This window comes from Leptonotus elevatus, chromosome 13, assembly GCF_054856555.1.
Source record: "Leptonotus elevatus isolate MCC_2025b chromosome 13, RoL_Lele_1.0, whole genome shotgun sequence".
NCBI lineage: Eukaryota > Metazoa > Chordata > Actinopteri > Syngnathiformes > Syngnathidae > Leptonotus > Leptonotus elevatus.
In genome coordinates this window covers 21068010-21087542 of record NC_141251.1, presented here as the reverse complement: position 1 = coordinate 21087542, position 19533 = coordinate 21068010, and the positions used below count along the sequence as shown (strand labels likewise).

The following is a 19533-nucleotide window of genomic DNA, read 5'->3' as shown; positions in this document are numbered from 1 at the left end:
TTATTGGCAGATGATATTTTTGAGGTGACTAAAAAGGGTAGTCAAGATCCAATTTGGGAGTGTAGAACAGATTCAGGTTCTCAACTAGGGAATTCAGCACAATAGACCTTTTTGCCAACCAAAGGGTAAACTCAACGTGTAGTCAGAGTAGCTATTTTTGAACATGGAATGCATATGAGTGCCCTGACATGCACGGACGGAAGCGTGCCAGCATGACAGCTGAAGCCATCAAGGTGCAAATGAGAATCGCAAACCCGAGACAGGCGGAACCTCGGGCAGCTCAGTGACAAAGTGCTGCCGCTAACAGACTCTTGCTTGTGGAAGTTAACACAAGGCCTTCTGCCACGCAGCTTGCACACACCTCTGTGACTGAGATGAGTAACATGCCAGTGTTAGTAGACGCCACTACCAACCCCCTCAGTGATGAGGGGTTTCATGGGAAAATGAGCACAACACTAGGCAAAGGATAAGAAAGATGGAATGGACACCAAGACATGAATTGTTTGTTGGTATTGGAATGGTATAACATTTAATAGATTAATGGTTTGTTTTTAATTCAGTTGATTGTGCAGAATTAATGAACCATTCTTTTGAAGCAATGGAGAGCAAAATGGAGGGTAATACTTGGCTGCAATGATTCAGTTTCAGTGAGGCTGTCTACACACAATGGAAATTTGCATTATGATCCTGAAAAGTAATAATTGTACTATAATAGTACGGTAGTACATGATAGAACCTTGTTTTTTTGTAAATAATTGATACAGAAAGTCTAACTAAAACAATCACAAACATCGATTCCTATAAATGTACGACCGCGTCAGTTTTTTTTATTTTTATTAAAACAGCAGAATACAGACAAAATGTAGGTGATAAAAATCACTGAAAACAGAATCGTTCTAAAACTAGGGCATATGAACATCAAGGCTCTACTTTTTCAGTGAATCAAGAAAATGTTGTGAGTTTAGTTCATTAACATTTTGAAAATGCTGCTTTTATGACCCATCGAACAACATATTCATCCATTTTACACGTTTCAGTTCTTTAACTTTCAAAATGTAGTTATTCATGTGGCCATAATGAAAAAGACAAAGCGTTTCCCTTTGCTAAACCAAGTAAATTGATCGCTGTTGACAATGCGTAAGCGGGAAACGCCTCTGTGGGCAATTCTCTCACACCAGTTGTAATTACGATCTTCGATCTTCCCTGGCGTTTTACAAATGAGAAGGTGTTGCATATTCACTTGGACGAGTAGCAATACAACCTACTTCTTCACCACTGCATTGTCTTGTGAGGACGCGGAGCCGATCGATGGCCCCCCATTGATCCGCAGCTCTTTGTTTTAATCTATTACTGTCACAGATGACAAACAGTCAAAGCTAATACCCGCGGAGACAGTTGGAATCTAAGGCAAACAAATATTGATAAAAGATAGGGTTGCAAAATTCCGGAGATTCCCAGTTTTCAGCTTAGGTAAATTTATTGGAATTTGTGGAAACACATTGGTGGTGGTGGTGGTGGTTGGGGGTGGAGGGGGGGGGGTGTTGTTAAATGAAATTTACTAAATTCAAGGCTGGCTCTCAAAATATTGATATTAGGATTCTGTCAAATAGCCCTCAATTCTCTTTATTGACATGAATTCCAATAACTCCCATTGAAAGTGTCCAATTTGGAGTAGTTCAAACATTCCTCAAATTTAACTTCCCATGGAAATGAACCCGAAACTTTTCGTAGATTTTCCACCCTTTGAAACTTTCATCACAGCACCTGGAGAAAAGGTGATGGTAACTGTTAAAAGAGTTGAGAAATAGAGAGGAAGAAATTACTGAGGAAAAACGCAACAACCTGTGAGACATTTTCGGATGTCCACATTCAACCTCAAAATGTCATTTAGTCTCCTCTCAAAGCTGGATTTGTCTGCATCTGTGCCCTTATTACTTTCCACCCACTCCTTCCTTCCCTCCTTTGTCTCGTTTGGGTAGCTAATGTGCTGTGTGACTGGCTGGCATCCACGCTAAGTAGAATTTAAGGGTTTTAGTCATTATACATCAGCTGCCAGGGCTAATGGGTACAATCATACTTGGAAAACATGCTCAAAAGAAAAAGAAGAATAGGAACAAGACGTCTCTTGGCACAATGGTTTCAAGCCATTTTCTTGAAACAATGGTTCAAGCATTTTTTTCATTCTGACATATTTTGTTTCCTGATGGACAAAATTGTGGAATTTATGATGAGAGACTGCTTGATTCCCAATTATGAAACCGCAACCAATGCATCTCTAGCTAAAGGTTAATCAGACCCCAAGTGTCACATCACATAATTTCACTTGTCTCTGGAAGGTGAAGTACTTTCAGGTGTGGATTAGGATGGATTGGCGGTTGTTATAGCCAGAGTTAGGCAAAACCAACAGTATTATTTGGAGGGAAACCTGACTTTAAAAATTAAATTCACCATGATGGCGTGGTAAACTTGCAACTTGGTCTCAGACTAAAGACTCCAAAAAAGCAAAATAGGCAAGTTCAGACCCAAATAAAACTCACATTTTCCAGATGACATTACTTGCGGTAATCATCAGTATGGATGGTGCTGAGCAGAAGTAAATGAAATTGAAAGTCATTATAAGTGAAAGATTGCATTTCTGCCTGATAGAGCATTTCATATTCACAGCGAATATCCTCTTTGGACTTGGCACTTGCAAGCAAACATTTGCACAATTGCTTTCTTGGGCCAAGATGGATGCACATGAAAACAAAGCAAAAGTGCAGCAAAGTTCAAGAAGTTTTAATCGAAGCATTCAGGGACAATCTCCAAATGAGCCACTTGGGCATGGTCTAAACAATTGGAACTTTTCTCGGCTACCGGAGAATAAACTGTCGTTCTTAGTTAAATGACACTAATCCAGCTTAATTGTCACATTTTGTGTTGTCGTGGTAGCAGTCAGAACCAAATTCAGCGTCACGGCAAAGTCAACCAAAAACATTCATGCAAGTAGAAGGTAAAACTTGTGTAGAAAGAACAAAGAAGAGTAACTGACTGAACACGAATGTGAACTATAAAATGAGGACTAATGAACAAAACAGGACTACTGTTTGAAACATGTAGGGAAGAAGGAATTGTGACCAAGGACTGACAACAAAGCTATGAAGGAAGTACAAACAAGGATTAGGACTAAAAGAACACTAAGATTCAACAAAATGAACATAGACGCTAATCAAAACAATGAAACGAGAGTTTGAGACACTGGGGTAGGTATTAACTGTGAAAATGAAACAATCAAAGAAAATGAAAAACTAAAAACACATAACTAAGCATTAAAACAAGATAAATAGGAGACAATACGGTAGGCAAGGAGTGAGCCATGATTAAAACCAAAAACCTGTTAAATGAAGATAGATAAATAAGTATTAGGACCAAAGAATAACATGATCCGGAGAAATATTAAAACTGAAAAAAATAAGTTGTAGACACTTGGTCGGGAAATAACTGATAATGGACCAAAATCAAACCTATGAAAAACAAAACTACTAATCTGCAGCAGAAAAAATATTTATGTTTTCTTTTAACTATTATTTATCTAGGTAGCCCCTTCAGACCCATATTTTTTCTGCTGGGCAATTATTTTTTGGGTGTTTGTGCTAATTTGGACTCTTTTCCCATATAAGAACAACATGGATTTTTTTCTCTCTCATGTTTTTAGTTGTTACAGTGGACACCAGGATAATATGGCTGTAACGTGTTGTAAACTTACCAAACTTATATGCAACATTTTTAATATGAACATCATGCAAATCAACTTGTGATTGTAATTGGTTAGTTAAGATCCAATCATGAACCTGAAGTGTTGACATTTGAATTTACATGTATGTATTTGAAAGGGACAATGCACATTAATCAACATTTTACAATGTAAATGTGCCCAAATTAGCTAAATTAAGCAAATTTTCATTGGCAGTCCCTTGGACGGATGTATGAGGCAGCCTAAAATGAGAGTCATTAAAATCACAAATCAATTTCCAACAATATACAATAATATCGCACAACTACATTTCATGTACAAACTGTTAACCCGAACAAATGAGCAGAACAAAAAAAAAAGTGAGGCTATCGGTTGCCTCACTTTTTTTGAGTTGATCAACTCAAAAGTTTAAATTTTCTAGAACTTGAATGGTTTGATTACATTAAACTTATTTTTGTTGTTACTTAGAATCTGTCTGTTACAGCAATTCAATTATTCTCATTTACTAACTGTTGGAGAGGCTAGGTTTGGACTGTATAGGTTTGATTCAAATAGAGTATCTCTTTTCGCCCTCGGGGTGTCGGTCAGAACACAGGAACAGTGGAGCGAAGATGTGGATTGGCAGCTTTAATCCAGGAACATCAGCAAGAGGTGGTTACAGTAGTTGCACTTTAGTGTACAGGCATACAGGCATGGGCTGCTATGATGCAGGCACTGTGGCTAACTATGGATGCTTGTAATCCTGAAGTCCTGTGTATGCATGGTCTGATCATCTATGTGTGTGTGAATGTATGTATGGTTCAAAGTGTGGTTCTGCAATAAACAGAAAAACAATACAGCGTATGAGTGTAAATACTTGACTCCTAATAAACACAAATACAGTATTGCATTATTTAACAGCACACATTGATTGGCTAAATAACTGGGCTGCAACATTACTAATTTTACATGAACAAGCACTATGTTAGCTGTGCACATGAATGGCTATAAACATCCACAAAAGTTGTACAACATACTAAACATGAGATAATTACTCAAAAGTATGATGCACGTGTTAGAAAACGATATATGTTTTCTGTGTGTTCGTAAAATTGTTTTCAGAATCAGAGTTGAGATCATGTGAACAGTTTTTTCCTTCGAAGGTTTTATTATCAGAAATTTCTGAGACACAGCCGAGCTCACTCAATCAGTGATTTCTCTCAGTGTGTCATTACAGCAAACTCACAGCATTCTTATACAATAATGAAAAAGTAGTACAAGCATCCCACAGGATGCAGCTCCCCCCTCCCTCAATCCCTCAGCGTGTGAATCATGGACGGAAGACGGAGAAAGCAGATAAGACTTTGACAGCACCATATTTTAGTTCAACCCGAGAAGGAAGACAGAGAAAGCAAACAAGACCTTGACAGCACTTAATCATACACATCCTCAGATATACACAGGAAACCTCCCAACACATTTCTTTTCCCAGATAATTAGAGGGACGAATCTTCACTCATCAATCTTTACTGAGTTTACACTGTTCTGACTAAATCTAAACAGTTATAATTAAATTGAAACAGAAGATTGTTTTCAATCCTTAACTTGGACTCGAAAGAGTCCAAAAAACACAGAAAAAACATCAAAAAACATTTCAGAGAAAAATTCCAGCGGGATCTTCGTCCTCTTCGTCGGATGTCGCAACAGTGGGCTCCTTTGGGGGAGCGATAGACTCAACCATCATATAAGAAGACTTATTTCGTATGTCCTGTTTTTCATTAGCAGTGGTAATAATTATTTGGCAAAGGGAACGAATACATGGAATACAGCAACACCCGCATGTGGTTAACAAAGCAGCAAATACAGCGATAGATATCAAAATCGAGGAAACTAAAGTTTTATAGCACCCAAACACATCCATCCAATTATCCCATACAGAAGTATCCACACCTGAATGTTCTTTCATTTTCTTATTGAGTGTACGCAGCCCTTCAATTGCAATAGTCAAACTTCCATCGGGTGCAGTGTTGTTAGGAATGAAGGTGCAACACTGATCTCCAAATATTGAGCAGACTCCGCCCTTTTCTGCCAGCAACATATCTAGTGCAATTCGGTTTTGGAATGCCATCAAAGATGTGGCTTTGTTGGGGGGGGGCGGTGGTGGGGGTTGCGGGGTGGGGGGGTGCTGGGGATGGGGGGTGTCTGGGGGATTGGGGGCATGGGGGCGGCTGGGGCTGGGTTGGGGTGGGTGGCGGGGGTGGATGGGGGGCGGGGGGTTGTGGGGGGGGGCGGGGGTTGGGGGCCGGTGGGGTGCCTGGTGGGCCTGCAGTGCCCCGTCCTGCTGCGTTGGGCCGGGGGCGCGGGCCGTGTTGGGGCGGGGGGCGCTCCTGCTCCTGGGTTTGCTCTCCGGCCGGTGGCCCTGGTGGGGCCCGGGGGTCGTCCTTTGGCGCTGCCGCGGCCTGGGGGGCCCTGAGGTGTTGCGCTTGCTCTGTTCCGGCGGGGGTCGACGGCTCCCCTCTTTGGTGGAGATTTTCATGCATGCCAGATCCACCACACCAGCATCTACCGAAACTCAGACACAATCTGTTTCCTCCTCAGGTTATTGAATCGGTGGAGGCTGGTGTCTCGGATCTCACGCGGCTTCGTCTGTCCTTCCTTCCTTTTCTCGGTCTCTCCGTTGGTCTCTTGAGGCCTCCCTGATTTTATGTTTTTTGGATTTGTTGGGGTCTGGATGTTTCTTGGGCTGGGGAGGAGTTCTGGTGGGGGGTGTCTGGTCCGTGCTGGATTTCACCTTCCTTGGTTTTCTTCGGTCCCCTCGGGTCTCCTGGTGTTCGATTTAGGTGAACGGTATGAGATTTTTTTTTTTCTAATAGGTTTTCTGGTGAGCTAACAAACACACGCACGCACGCACGCACGCACGCACACACACATACTCACCCACACACACAAAAAAAAAAAATGTATGTATGTATGTATGTATATATGTATATATGTATGTATATATGCGTATATATATATATATATATATTTAAAAAAAAAAAAAAAAAAAAACAAGAGCAATGATGATGACATTTCCGAATGAACAATACTGAGCTCTTAAAAAAAGAAAAAAAAAAAAAAAAAAAAAAAGATGTGGCAGCCAACTGGCCGTGTACAGCCTGAAAACCACTTTGAGTCCAATTTCCTAGCCTTTGTACATTATAATGTACATAATTAATTCTGTCTACGTTTTTGTTAATGGTGCACCACCAGCAAATTATAGATTCGAATCCTGAGAGTACTTGATCAACTAATTTATACTCATCTGGCACACCTCTTGGTACTCCAATTGCATCAATGTAGGTAGGGACATTCTGCTCTTGCCAAGAAGACCGTTTGGTTTTCTGAAAAGAAGGAGGAAATTTTGGTTCCCAATTATCAATCATTTGTAGAAGGTTATCAACAGAGGTGGGGTAGATTTGTACTGGCAGTAGGAGGGTGATGAGAGCACAATATCCTCTTGTATTCAAAGGCAACTTATCAAATATTCTGTTATCACCACACCACCACCATATGTCGCCTCTAGATTGAGGTTGGAACCTTTGTCCCACGTCTATTGCCGAAATGCAGTGAGTGATGTGATTTAGTTCTCCCAATTGTTCTCCTGTTCCTAACATTTTTATACATGAGAAATTACCATCCGAAACTTTGTTTGAAAATATTGGTTTGGTTTCCTGCCAATTTACGAGGGGATACACCTTATCCCATTTAGAGCAATTGGCATTGGGGACAGTTTTATTCATAAGTTCCATTACACAGTGATCCTCTATTTTAGCAGGGATTACTCGCAATAGAGCTGCTTCGCTAGCCAGCAGTAGCCAATTGTTACTGCTGCCGGACAACCCTGTCGTAACACGGAACCACTCAACTACACCATCAAGCGGTATGCTAACAGCCTTCACCCCGGTCACCATCATGTATTTAGTCATTTTTGGTTGATCTAAATTACTCATAGTCTTATTGACACAAACTAAAATGGGAAAATAGGGGTCAGCTCCGGAGAACCATGCCCATAGTAATAATCCCCAACAGGAGGTGTTATATAGAGTTGCATTAGGCGGCCGTATATTTCCATCGGGAAGAGCAAAGGTCAATTCGAGTTGACCACCCATTTTACGCAGTGTTACCCTTTTGCTAAAGAAAATAGCCTCCTCACTAGTTCCCGGTGGCCAGTACCGTCCGTTCTGGGTGGTTATAAAAGCACTCCAGTTTAGCCGTAAAACATGTCCTGTCAAATACCACCAGTATTTTACCCAGTCTCCCCCTTTAGTCTGCCTCCCTTTCCTAAATCTCTTCAAAGACCTAATGGGAATTCTAACAGAGGTGTTCGTGTTTGGGGCCACTGTCACAGCAATTGAGTTATTATAAGTCCAGGATATGATCCAGGGAATGAGTGGAGAATCAATACCTCGCTTAATACGATGTGTTGTGGGTACGTTCAAGGTTGTATTGAGGGGCCTCCAGAGATACCAAATTGGCAAAAAAATCTATATGAGAAAGAGTGTCGTGATGTAGCAGCAGATGGAGATGCGTTCCCACTTTGTAGCCATCTCTGGTTTGTTCTTTGTTGAATGAGAGAATGGCGTGTCAGCTTCTTGAAGGAGGACCTCAAGGTAGACTGCCCAAGGTCCTCTTATTTGTCACCGGGATTATTCTGCCCGTAAATGTGACTCTTCATGGAATGATGCCCAGAAAAAGGGCAGTTGACTCAATCTTCGTTGAATGATGTCCTCAGCAGGGGCAGCTGGACACTGGATCGTGGCCCTCAGGTCGGGTCGTCAGGTAGTCCGCAGGTGGTGGGATCGCTGAGCCTGAGGCGGATCCGGCGGGCCTCGTAGATGAGATGTGGTACCTACCACGTGTCCCCTTTTTCGTGCAATCGCACTGCACAAGATGTCCTCTCCGTCACCTTGTGGGGTCCAGTCCACCTAGGACACTTTTTTCTTTAATATTTCTATTCATTCACTCAACCTGTCCTTGGGATTGGGGATGATACACTGAACCAAATGTATGTTTTAGCCCCAATGCTTTTTCTACTGCTTGTAGATGTTTGTTTCTGAAATGAGTTCCATTGTCTGATCTAATTTTTCTGGGAAACCCATGTGATGGTATGTAATGATTAATCAAATGTTTTACCATGACATTTGCTGTTTCAGATTTGCATTGATATGCCTCAGGCCATCCTGAAAAGGAATCCACTATTACCAACAAATATCTGTATCCTGCCACTGATTTTATCATGTCAGTGAAATCCATCGAAATCACCTGCCCCGGAGCAGTCACTTCCGGATCGTGAGTGCCCTGAGGAGGTTTAGATGTAGGCATACTGTTATATTTATTGCAAACACTGCAGTCCTGCAGTTCACTTTTAACAATTTGTCTCATGTAGGGATGCCACCAGGTGTGTAATCGTCTCAATGTTTCCACTACACCAACATGGCATAATCCATGGGCTTCAGAAATTAGATTCTTCAATTGTTTCTGCGATGGGATATATTTACCTTCTTTCTGCCATATACCTGCTTCATCTTTTTGTCCTCCTTTGGACATCCACACACTTTTTTCTTCTGGACTTGCCTTTTCCTGCCACAGCTTAATTGTTTCTGTGGTTATTTCTTGTCCTTCTCCTAATTCACCTTCGCTCACCATCAATTGTAGTGTTGGGCTGTAGCCCGCCGCTTTCTTTGCCGCCTTGTCTGCCGAATCATTTCCTACTGACACAAAATCATTATTTTTTAAATGTCCTTTACATTTTATCACAGCTACTGCTTTAGGCAGTAGTAAGGCGTCTTTCAAAGCAAAGATGTCTTGATGGTGTTTAATAGGTGTCCCTGTTGCAGTCATGAAGTAATTTCTTTGCCATTCTGCCATGGCGGTGTGCACAACCACATGTGCATACGCAGAGTCAGTATAAATGTTTACAGTCTTTCCTTTCGCTATCTTTAGTGCAGTTGTTACGGCCACTATTTTTGCTCGTTGAGCTGACTGTGGCCCTGTGAGTCTCTCTGCCACTATTGTGTCGAAATTTGTTCCTATCATTTGTGTTACAGCAAAACCTGATTGGAGTCCTTTGTCGCCTTTAAAACAACAGCCGTCCATAAATAACGTCAAGTCTAAGTCATCCAGTGGGATGTCGTAAAGGTAATTTCTCAGTGAGTTCTCTTCCAAAATTCGCTGAGTGCAGCAGTGGGATTGTCCCTCCAACATGCCTTCTGCCATGTTAATTCCTTCATGTATAAACAAAATGTGAGGTTGTGCCAGGACTGATTCAATTTTTCTCTGTCGTCCCCCTGTCATAGTAAATGCTTGGCTGGTTACGTACTGCACTGTACTATGTGATGTACGTACTGTCAGCGGGTGATATAACACAATATGAGATGTTTTCTGAATCAGGCGAGCTAATGCTGAAGCAAAGGCTGCACAAAGAGGATGACGTTGTTCATATTTTTCAAGAGGCGTTGATGCATAAAGGCAAACATGTCTATTACCATTTTCCCCTTTTTGATAAAGAACAGCAGACACGCTGATGTTCTTTTCAGAAACATCCAGAAATAACATTTTGGTGTAATCAGGGGCGACAAGAGCCGCAGCTGATGACAAGAACTGTTTAAGCATAACAAAAGAGTTCTCAGCAGCTGGAGTCCAAAAAAGAACATGTGATAGGTTTCTCATTCCTTTTTCATTCACTAATTGTCTGAGAGAATGAGTCAGTTCCGCAAAATCCGGAACATGATGTCTGGAGTAGTTGCAAAGACCCAAAAAAGCCAACATTTGTTTGACATTTGTCGGTTTGGGATGGTGCAAGATGTCATCTTTGTGTGACGGAGACATACCTGTTCCATGTCTCGAGACAAGTCGACCCAAGAAAGAAACCTGAGGTCGGGCAATTTGGAGTTTGCCTTTGGAACACTTCAAACCCACCGAAGCCAGGTGGCTCAAAAGGAGCTGTGTAGCTTGAAGGCAGGACACCTCGGATGGTGGAGCTAGGAGTAGATCGTCCACATACTGCACCAAAAGAGCATCCGGAGGAAGTTGGAGAGGCGATAGCAACTGTCGAAGGGAAGCATTGAAAAGTCCAGGAGGCAACACAAAACCTTGAGGAAGCCGGGTGTAGGAGTAACACTCATTATTCCACGTAAATGCAAAATACTTCTGCATAGACAGGTCAAGAGGGATACAAAAGAATGCATTAGCAAGATCAATGCAGGTAAAATGAGTGTGTAATGGAGTGATCTGCGATAGAGCCGAGTGAGGATTTGGCACCGGCAGTGTAGGGGTCAAAACTATAGCATTAATAGCTCTGAGATCATGTACCATACAAAATTTACCAGTATTTTTCTTTTCTACTGGGAGAATAGGAGTATTGTAGCTAGACCTATCAATTTTGCAAAGAACCCCCGCTTTTAGCAAACCATCAATTGTTACTGAGATGCCAAGTCGTCCTTCCTCCTTCATGGGGTACTGTGGTAACCAAATGGAGTCGGGTTTTAATTTAAAAGTTACTGGAGTAACATTACACAGGCCCACATCAGTCGGGTCAGTAGACCACAGTGCAGCAGGCAAGGATTGTAACCAGCAAGCTCGCTGTCAGATGTCTCCCTTCCATGATGTCGGTCCAAAAGCTGATGTTCTAAAACAGACATAGAAACAAACAAATCAGATTTAATTCAATAGGCATCAAGAGATTTGGAATACAGTAAGTCTGTATGTAAAGAGTGTTGCCAATCAGTTGCTTTTGTGCAAGCCAGGACAAATGGACCCAAATCCTTCGCCGTGTGCTTGGATGACACCATCAGTGAAACATGAGGATGGCACGGAGGCACAAATGGGTCAGGTGGATTTGCCATCCTATACCATCGAGATTGTTCTTCAGTCAGAGCAACAGAATAAGCCACACCGGGTTTTCCTGCAAACAGATCACCCACACGCAACTCCCAGGCGCTGTCAACAACTGTACGGAACGCTTCACTGTATATCTCATCACCACACCTGTCATAAAAAAGAGTGCAATGCATACAGTCAGATACCATATCATATGACCTTAGATTTCTCACCCAAGATGACCAAAGTGTCCAAAAAGTTTCAGCATCCCTCCAGCCGGAGGAATCTGTGTCAATCTTTGCCCAGTAGATGTCAGCAGTGGTGCATGTCATGGCGTGTTGAGGCACCACTGGAAATAGGGTGGAGACGTTGGAGGCGGAGTCACCAGCGTAGTAATGAGTATGTCCATCTGGAAACTGAAGAGTGAGCCCGTCCGGCCCACACCGGATCAATGGAGCAGTTCTTATGAGAAGATCCCTTCCCAAAAGATTCACTGGACAGTTCGGAGCGAACACAAAAGAGTGTAACAAAGTTTGTGTGAAACACTGGGTGTGTATAGGAGTTGTCATATGCAGGATAGTTTCCTCTCCCTTGAATCCAACCAACGAAATGCCTCCGGCGGTGAGAGAACTTCCAGGTGGCAATGCCATAATGGTAGAGTGACGAGCTCCAGTGTCGACCATAAACGATAAAGAAGTTCCTCCTACCGTCAGTTCAATCATAGGCTCCTGCAGACCTTGGCATGTGAATTCAGGGTCCCATCATTGCGAAACCTGTCCACGAGGTGGCGGCAGGAACTGCTGGTTTGGTACAGGCGGATACTGCTGCTGGGATAAAGCCGGGCGTGGAGGAGGGTTCTGTGACTCACGTCCCCTTGGCTGGTAGTAGCCACGCCCTCTCTGTTGACGCCTGCCCCCTCTGCCCCTCCAGCTTTGCGGGCGTTGATGACAGTCCTTAGCCCAGTGTCCAGAGCGGCCACAGTTAAAACACTGATCTCGGCCCATGAATGGTCCCGACTGGTACATAACACACTCAGAAACAACAGTAGGTGATGAATCAACAGTAGGAGCAAAATTCTCCTCTTTTTTCTTCAAATTTTGCAATTGCATAATTGCTAATTGTAATTCAGTATTCCTATGTTTATCAGTTTTTGACTCAATATCTTTAGCATACCTCCTCAGGTGGTGTTTCAGATGAGACAGCCATCTGGTGTGGTCTGCACCAGGAAGATCAGGATTCACCTCCATGGCCTGCACAACAGACTTAGGGACACCTTTCAGCACCGCTGCTCTAAATACTTGCAGAGTCAGTCGGCAAGTGTCCAGTTTTTAACGAATATTCCACAAGGGCACGGTCAATGAATGCTGCAGCCTCCTCATCAGCTTTTGGAGCGAACACCAAGTCAGATATGACAATCTCCGGGATTGGAAACAGTCCGCCAAGCACTTCAAACAGTGTCAGATAATTATCACGTGAGAGAGCCTCACCATTCATTGAAGAGGACATTCCTGAATTAGTCATCAACACTTCAAGTTGAGAGAGAGGGCACGCCTGCGTCAAGAGCGCGCGCACATCCCCCGCAGTTAAAATCTGACCTATAACCTCCCTTTGGAGAAATCGCAACCAATTTTCACCCCCCACCGGCAGTGGGGGAAGTTTCTGCAACAGCACACTCAGGTCAGAGGGCAAATAGGGTTTATAAACCGTGGCAGAATTCCCCGTAGCGGGGTCAACCTTCGCCAACATTGGTGCTTGAAAACCTGCCCGAGAACGCGTCACAGGTTTTTGGGGAGTACTGTCTGAGAGACATTCGTTCATGCTAATGTCACGAATGTGATCAAATGCAGAATCAGGGTTTGTCCCTGAAGCTGTCCCAACCGCACATGTTAGGTCGGCCAGCTTCCTTTGAATTTCTGCAATGCGATAGCTGTTCGCCAATGCACTAGAAGTTTCATTAGTCATGTCTCGCTCTTGTTGCCTAAACAATTCTTCTTGTTCAGCCTTCAATAAACGGTTTTGTTCTGTCAATTCGTCGTCTGCAGCTTTTTCAAAGCGAGTAAGAATTGCACGCCATTTGCTGCAAATTAACTGGGGCACTTCAGAGTGTCTAGTCAGTTCCAAGCCGAAAGCTCTAGCTTGGGTCAGTGTTTCCTGCGGCCCATCATTCATAGTCAACATTTTGTCTAACTTTTCCTCCAATTGTCTCACAGAGGCGGTTACGCCAGCTGCCAAACCGTCAGCCGCGGCTTGCACTACAGATTCACGCAGCCGAGGGTTACTGTCAGCACTTTCACCATTCCAGTCAACATTAAGACTTCCCCCATTCACAGTTAACAGGGGAGTTTGCAAATTTTGCAGCATCTGAATAGCATTTACATATGGGGAATCACTAAACGGGTTAATGGGCTCAAACACATTTTCCGTGAGCGGCACAGCATATGCCAGCGGCGCCGTAGGTGAATTAGCTCCTTTCTCATCTCTAGCACCCATCAAAGCAATCCTAGTGAGTTTTAACGAACTACCCATAGCCAACATTCTAGCATTAACCATCATCTGGTCCACTTTTCTACAGTTCCGTCTGACTTTCCTCCCAGTCGGAGAAAATTTATATGTACATCGTACTTCTTTGTCTAACAACTGCCGTTTCTGCACACATGCTAGCTCTACCGCTTTCATCAAAGATACCAAACAAACAGCGGTTATTAACGGCGGAAACCAACCTCCCTCACAACAAGTCTTCATCCAATCATTCAACAATACTTTCATTCCATCTCTGTCTTTCGCAGGCATAACTCCGACAGATACTTCACACGCGTTTTTAACTTGAGCACTCAACAACAAGTTCCGACCATGATTCGGAAGGACACGTAGGTCAAACCATTCAGTATTGTGGTCAAAGTCACCCTCCATAACTATATTAATTACTCACCCCCTTAGTTATAATTATATTCAAGTCGTATTAGTATTTATTAATTCAGTGACGTCTCACTTGTGGTACCACAGTTCAATAGGTTGCACTCATTACTCTTCCAAAAAATAATAATAACGACAGACAAACACGAAACGTCACAGAAAACAAAGACAACTCCACTCCAAAAAGATGGAACGGAATTGCCCTGTGCCTTCGTCGAACTAAATATATCCGGATCTCTTGATTCCTTCACAGTGGCCGCAGCTTAAACTTCTTATCTCAAAAACGCTAAAAATTGCCTCAGAAATGCACGGACTTATGATCTCTGCAGATTCCGACCGGAACGAGACGGCCATGTGCTTTCCGTAATTTAATAAGACCACTGCTTCAACCTGTACTCACATATAGCTCACAAAGTTTCTTCACTCAGCTGCACCTTTTTTCCACTCAGCTGCGCGCGCGATCCAACGTGACGTCACTTCCGTAAACAAAGACGAACGTGTATAGTTCAATGTCGTAGTAAAATCCAAAATCAGGACTTCGTGTCTCTCAGATTCCGTAACGGAACGAAACAAACCTGTACTTTAAACTCTACTACTACCTGTTCACTCAGATCTCATGTACAATTTAGTCAAAATTTTAGAAGACGAAAACCGGTTGCAGCGGTCCCAAACAGACAGAATTTCCCTACGTGGATAAACGTGTCCACTTACCGTACAATTAATTAGGCGCCAGAAGTTCCGTCTGTCGGAAACCCTTTAACCGGCACGTCGGGAGTCACCATCTGTTAGAAAACGATCATGTTTTCTGCGTGTTCGTAAAATTGTTTTCAGAATCAGAGTTGAGATCATGTGAACAGTTTTTTCCTTCGAAGGTTTTATTATCAGAAATTTCTGAGACACAGCCGAGCTCACTCAATCAGTGATTTCTCTCAGTGTGTCTTTACAGCAAACTCACAGCATTCTTATACAATAATGAAAAAGTAGTACAAGCCTTCCACAGGATGCAGCTCCCCCCTCCCTCAATTCCTCAGCGTGTGAATCATGGACGGAAGACGGAGAAAGCAGATAAGACTGACAGCACCATATTTTAGTTCAACCCGAGAAGGAAGACAGAGAAAGCAAACAAGACCTTGACAGCACTTAATCATACACATCCTCAGATATACACAGAAAACCTCCCAACACATTTCTTTTCCCAGATAATTAGAGGGACGAATCTTCACTCATCAATCTTTACTGAGTTTACACCGTTCTGACTAAATCTAAACAGTTATAATTAAATTGAAACAGAAGATTGTTTTCACACGTAACGAATCACTAAAAATTATTGTGGCCGACTACAGCCGTGGACGTCGTGTAATGGCGCCGCGCAGTGAGAGCATAATGTCCCAAACTGATGGCAAAGTGGGACAAAACATGCAAATAAGCACACAAAACTTTAATGCACTTCTCTACTAATGTCGAACACACAAAAGCGAACACATTTATGTAGTTAAATGGTGTTTAAGACACTGTTGGAAATCATTTCTTGATTTCTGCGTGTTCAAATAAAATTCAAAGTTGAAGTCTCGTGGAGAAGTTTTGCTAGCTTTATTTCAGAGTCTGAAAGACATCAGGGCCTGCTCAATCATAGCATCTGACCTACAATGTGTCCTTCTCAAAGTACATGCATACATTTATACAGAAAACGTTCCCACCCCCTTCATTGACAAAGAAGTACCTTTTGCCCCTCCAGGCATAGTCCCCCATGTGGCATTTCCTGTCAAGACAAGAGTCTTCAAGTCTACACACCCCCATAAAACCCCACACAGAGTACAGCCTTTGAGGAAGAGATTGTGCCCCCCCTTTCATCTTGTCCTGTCAGCAGAGTGAAATACAATTAGGTTATCTTCCAGTCAGTTATTTTAGTCCACAACAGATGTGGGTAAACAATTGGCTCCCGGAGCCTCCTGGCACCAGGAATTCACGCAGACGGCCTTTTGGTCAGACACCTCTCATTTAGATTAAATCAGACACCTTACTTCCTCAGGGAAGAGAACAAAGACTATAGATTAACTCACATATGGGGAACACTTTGAAAAATATAAATTGAAACAGAAAAACAATGTTAATAATCCAACAACACTTAATTAGTTACATAGCGAACTTCAAAGAGGTACTCAACGAGCTGTCAATCAAATCGGCGTCGGAGTTTAATAAGGCACACAAGATAATGCGACAAATAAACACGATACAAATAAACTAAAACACTACTAAGTGTACTCACTTTTGATCAAAGACGCACACGATCACCACAGCTCGCAACACATTCTGTCATGGCGGCGTCCAACTGCACAATGACCGCTGCGCAACAAGTAATGGACCCAGAATGCAATGCGCGAATCACAGACGTAAATATAATGACGTTACTCTATTCTTAACGTGCAATATGGAAAATAGACAAATATAATAATGATGACTATTAATATTTGGAACCTTTCTAACACTAATTTATACATTTTAGTTTTTAAATTACTGGATTAAGTAAACAGAAGTCCAAACCATAAGTACACTGTGTCCTCATGAGGGTCATGAGAATGCTGGATCCCATCCTAGCTTTCTTCGGGAAATAGGCAGGGTGCACCCTGAACTGGTTGCCAGCCAATCACAGGGTAGACACAGACAAACAACCTAGGGACAATTTAGAGTGTTCAATTAACCTAACATGCACATGTTTTGGAATGTGGGAGGAAACTGGAGTACCCGGAGAAAACCCATGCAAGAACGTGGAGAACATGCAACCTCCACCGAAGGCCCAGATTGGATCACAACCTCTGCACTGGAAGGTAGATGTGCTAACCAGTCATCCACCCACCATGTCGCCTGCTATGAGCATGCTTTTATAATGTAACATAAATTATTATTAATTTATGTAAACCAGGTACCAGAAAAGATGATCATTTACGATGTCAACTGCATAGTAAAATAAAATGACAAATTAACAAGTAAAATAAATTATGAAACATATACACAAAACATGAAACAAAACCAACTATTACATTATATACATTAAGTTTTATTTTTAGTATGTACTACAGTTGAAGCCAGAAGTTTACATACACTGTGCAAAAACACACATTTCATTTTTTGTCTCACTGTCTGAAGTCAAATCAAACTAAACCTCACCCTTTTCAGGTCAATCGGGATCACCCAAATTATTTAATTTGGTTAAATGCCACAATAATAAGAGAGATAATTTCTTAGAGAATTTTATATAATTTTCTTCGAGGTCAAAGTTTTACATACATTTCCGTAGTATTGATTACCATTTCCTTTGAACTGCATGAGTTGGGTCAAACATTTTGGATAACCTTCCACAAGCCTCTTACTGTACTATGTGGGAATCCTGGCCCATTCCTCCTGACAGAACTGGTAAAACTGAGTTAGGTTTGTTGGTAGCCTTGCTCGCACACACCTTTTCAGATCTGCCCACAGATTTTCACTGAGATTCAGATCAGGGCTTTGTGTAGGCCACTCCCAGACATTGACTTTGTTATCCTTAAGCAACTTTTTAATTTTTTTGGGGCGGTGTGCTTAGGGTCATTGTCCATTTGGAAGACCCATTTGTGCCCAAGTCTTAGCTTCCTGGCTTTGAGATGTTGCCTTAATAGCTCCTTGTAATGCTCTTTCTTCATGATGCCGTCTATTTTATGAAGAGCTCCAGTTCTTGCTGCAGCAAAACAGCCCCACACCATGATGCTGCCACCTTCATACTTGACAGTTGGTATGGTGTTCTCAGGTCTACAAGCTTCCCTCTTTTTCCTCCAGATGTAACGTTGATCAAAATGGCCAAACAAATCCACTTTATTTAATCAGATCACAGGACATGTGTCCAGAAGTTTGGATCATTGTCTTGGTGTCTTTTTGCAAACTGTAATGTGGCTTTTTTTTATTTATGTTTGTTTAGGTGTAATGGCTTTATTGTCAGTGAGTGGCCTTTCAGCCCATGTCGGTACAGGACTTGTTTCACTGTGGATAATGACACTTTCTTACCAGCTTCATCCAGCATCTTCACAAGGTCTTTGGCTTTTCTTCTGAGGTTGATTTGCACATTTGGGACCAAAACACATTCATCTCTGGGACACAGAGCCGATCTCCTTCCTGAGCGGTGTGATGGCTGGACATTCCCATGAGGTTTATGCTTGCATATAATTGTTCCTGGCCAATTTCTTTTTATTTCGCATGATTTTAAACAAGGTTAGCAGAGTGTTGGAGTTGTATGGCAAGCCCTTTGAGCATTTATTCCATATCCTTGATTTCAGACAGTAGTGTTTCTCACTAGTTCAGTCTTTGTCAGCACTAGTTGGACAATTAGCCACACTAGCTGTGCACTTTGTCATACTGGTTGCACAGAAACTTTGATTAGTCTCTCATTTTCAGCAATGTGTTAATTAGTCAAATGTAAATTCTTCACACTAGTGAAATGTGTCCTATGATTTCCTTGCACTAGTTAGGTTGTGAGAGATGACACACCCACTAGTTAACGAGTAAAAGACAAAACACAGACAAGTTAACTAGTGAACGGCTCTTGAAGTCTACATGTTGAACTAGTGACATGCAAATGTTTTACTAGTTAACTAGTGAGGTCCAAAATGTTCACTAGTAGAACTAGTGGATGCCAACATGCTCACTAGTCAACTAGTTACACACACAAACATTTTTTTTTAATGAGGAGGTGGGGCAGACGTGCATCCAGGATTCCTATTGGCTCTGCACTTAAAATACACCAATCAAGATTCAGATTTTGTCATTATCCCACCCTCTTTAATTGCATGTTGTACACTAGTTTACAAGTTGTCCTGAGGAATTGGATAAAACCATACAAAGTTACACCAACTTAAAAAAGTTAAGTTAGTAGTAGTTTTTATAAACTTTGAGTATTGTGCACTTAATCTATTTGATTATTGTGAGTGTTTGGGTTTACAGTGCAGTTGATAGTGTTTACTAATCTCTCTCATTCAATGAGAGCAGTTTTGGCCCAACTTCAACCAATGTTTCAGTTTTTTGTT

General features: G+C 42.1%; 3 pseudogenes across 1 annotated transcript; all 3 read right to left on the bottom strand.

Moving 5' to 3' along the window:
- Positions 1–6066: 6066 nt before the first annotated feature.
- Positions 6067–10452, bottom strand: LOC147164171 (uncharacterized; annotated as a pseudogene). The gene is made up of 2 exons (XR_015096932.1): positions 7026–10452; positions 6067–6536 (listed from the first exon to the last, which is right to left on the bottom strand). The product of XR_015096932.1 is annotated as an uncharacterized LOC147164171 (transcript).
- A 583-nt stretch (positions 10453–11035) lies between these two features.
- Positions 11036–12294, bottom strand: LOC147164170 (uncharacterized; annotated as a pseudogene).
- Positions 12295–12333: 39 nt separating this feature from the next.
- LOC147164169 (uncharacterized) lies at positions 12334–13674 on the bottom strand (annotated as a pseudogene).
- Between the last annotated feature and the right edge of the window lie 5859 nt (positions 13675–19533).